This window comes from Trifolium pratense, linkage group LG4 (assembly GCF_020283565.1).
Source record: "Trifolium pratense cultivar HEN17-A07 linkage group LG4, ARS_RC_1.1, whole genome shotgun sequence".
Classification (NCBI taxonomy): Eukaryota; Viridiplantae; Streptophyta; class Magnoliopsida; order Fabales; family Fabaceae; genus Trifolium; species Trifolium pratense.
The window spans coordinates 27,615,025-27,618,412 of record NC_060062.1 but is presented as its reverse complement, the minus strand read 5'-3'; positions in this window follow the sequence as shown (position 1 = coordinate 27,618,412).

The following is a 3,388-nucleotide window of genomic DNA, read 5'->3' as shown; positions in this document are numbered from 1 at the left end:
TTATTATATTTTAGGCGGATTTCTTATTTTTATATTTCACCTAGATTAGTTATTTTTATATTTTAGGTAGATTTGTTATTTTTATTTAGTTAGGTTAGTTATTTTTATTTTTACAATCTTTTAGGAGATTTGTTATTTTTATTTTTCACTACTATTTAAGCTAAATTATTGTAGCCTTGAAGGAACCTTTTGATTCAATAAAAATTCAGAGAATTTTCTCAAATTTGGTGGATTCCAAATTACTCTTTCGGTGGACTCCGAAACCCTATTTTGACAAGGTTGTGCTTGCGGCTTGTCTTTATCAATTAGGTTTAGCGTTTTGCCAACCTAGCGCTTCCGTACTGCGTCAGTTGGTATCAGAGCAGGTTTCTCCTGTTTTTTTCCTAACGTGATCAGATGGGAGATCAACCGGTGACGAAAGCAGAGTTTTACGGTGCCATGACGGCTTTAACCGCGGCCATCACCGCTCTGACAACACAGGTGACAACGTTATCTAACAACAACCGAAACTACAACAGCCATAGAAACAATAACAACAACAGAAACGGCGACAACAACCGCAACAACCCATCTACTGATGACTCGAGTTCTGAGGATGAGGAAGTTGTGTCCGAAGACAGAGGTGAAGAGAATCCAACTAGGATAAAAAAAATTGTCTTGTGCAAGTCTGGCGATCCACAACTTGATGTCGACCTACCTGTGGCGGCTCCGTCTAAGCCAGATGTATTTGTGCGAAATCCGGCAACAACCTCACCGCCACTAGAACCTCCGGACACTAGGATGACTTCCATCTCAGCAAAACCGCCGCATCACAGCCGTCACATTGAACTCAAGGATTTGCTTATAGATCGGGTTCAATTCGGGTTTTACCTTAAATCTTATGGTTTATGCACTAGCTCAAACCTGTTAACTGAGTTGGGTCAAATACCCTTTTGTGATAAATTTCCAATTCTGTGTTCTATCTTTGAGCAATGGAACCCCGGTGGTCATTTGGATGTGTTGACACGAGACAGATCCTCTCACTTAATTCAATGGGATCCAGGAGGGTGGTCTCTTGTTCATTGGAGGAGTCAGCCTGCAAAGAAAGCTCTTTATCAAGAAGAGAACTCGGGGTCGAGTTCTTTTGAGGTAGAGGAGACTGATGTAGGAGAGTTTCCTTAATAATTTATTATTTTAGCTATATTTAGTTTTATTATATTTTAGGCGGATTTCTTATTTTTATATTTCACCTAGATTAGTTATTTTTATATTTTAGGTAGATTTGTTATTTTTATTTAGTTAGGTTAGTTATTTTTATTTTTACAATCTTTTAGGAGATTTGTTATTTTTATTTTTCACTACTATTTAAGCTAAATTATTGTAGCCTTGAAGGAACCTTTTGATTCAATAAAAATTCAGAGAATTTTCTCAAATTTGGTGGATTCCAAATTACTCTTTCGGTGGACTCCGAAACCCTATTTTGACAAGGTTGTGCTTGCGGCTTGTCTTTATCAATTAGGTTTAGCGTTTTGCCAACCTAGCGCTTCCGTACTGCGTCACATTTGTCAACCACATTTGCCATTCTAACATGCTATATTTCTTGTCAACCTTACCTTACTAGTGTCAAGCCTTGAGATCTTTTCTGTGTCAAACATTTTCTGGTTGTATATTGTTGTAGCATCTTTGTGAACGTGTAATTTTGGGCTCCTTTATTTTTAGGAAATAGAAGCATAAAAGATTGACAATGATTACATATGAACAATGATTGCTTTAGCACTGGATTCACTCGAAACGAACCTCAAGTGAAGAACTGTAGAGATGTTAGAGAGAGGAGTGTTTAAGTCGTGGTCTACGATACCCAAGGTTAACTCACGTGAGAGAGGATAGGATTTGTGAAAGAAAGAGAGAGAGGTTAGAGATGAATACACGTGTTAGTATGTGAATTAATTCATATGATCCATGAATAGAGTCACATTAGACAATGAATCTAATCACAGTGGAAGGTCAAAACTAGTTTCTTACATTTTGAATCAATTTGCAAACTGCATGATCACAAAAGTGTGCTTAAATGCTGTTCAGAAAAGAAAAAAAGTGTGCTTAAATGACCTAATTTGGCTTGATGCTCTGTGTAAGAAATGTAGGTATGGATGTTAGAAAACTAATAGATTTGATTTCACCTCACAAGAACTTGTATAGCTCAAGATATGTTCAAATAACGAGTAATGTCAAGTTGAATAGATAAGGTGATGAACTTTCATTTCACCAAACGATTGAACATAGAAAGACAGCTGAATCAGGCTTGAGTCTAAACATAAAGGTTGAATATATATTTCTAAGTTTTCTTCTTCTGTTAAATTGTTCCTTAGCTTTCTAAAGATACCAGAGTTAAATCATCAATCTTATAATAACAGGCCATGGAAACAAGTAACAAAAATAAAGTAGGAACATCTAATAAGTTGGGATATACTAGAGTATGTTTGGATTGGCTTACTTTTACTTTTAAGTTTATGCAAAACAACTTATGCAAATAAATAAGTTTTTATGTATTATTATAAAGGAGGGATCCGTTGACTCCAGGAGTAAGTCTTCATTGACTTACTCCGCTTAATAACTCGATATCAATATTATATTTCTTCAATCCTGTTAGATAATAAAATAATAGTCTATGTTATTGGGCCTGTTAGTTTAGAGTCCATCAGGTAGGTTTTATTATATATTCTCCAGTAACTTTTTTGTAATGTTAAGCTATTGTTGAAACTCTAGCCGTCTTTCTCTTTTCCTATTTGTGTATCTCTGATTTTAACATGGTATCGAGAGCTTGTTTCGATCCTCCTTAGATTGTATGTTGTTATTCCGCTAGTGAGATTCCCAAAAGTTTGGGAATGTATTCGTATTGTTGGATTTGGTTCGGTGAAGCTTATCTTTCGCATGGAATTTGTAAGTGGCATATTGTTGCTTTTCTTGGTGATCGACTTTTATTCAATTTGTGAAGGGGTATATTGTTTTATCAGATTGGCATATTGTTGGTCAGCGATAAAATACTAATAATAATTGTGAGTAGCAAAATTTCACAAGAGTTGATTGTGGTTAGATCGCTCATAGTTTGTTGCAAATCAGTCTTGTTTGGTTTCGTTTGGTAATATTTGAATTGGTTTAATTCTTCTCTTTGGTTCTTTGGCTGTTCTTTTTCTATTTGATTGATTTCTCCTGATAATTATTCTCCTGATTGCATGGCACTTCTCCCTATTGCATGACACCTCACTTCTGATTGTATTGTATTTCTTCTGATTGCATTGCATTTCTTCCGATTGTATTGCACTTCTCCCTATCGCACTTCTGAATGCATTGCACTTCTCCCTATTAACTTCTTCTGATTGTATTGCACTTCTCTTCTGATTGTACTGCACTT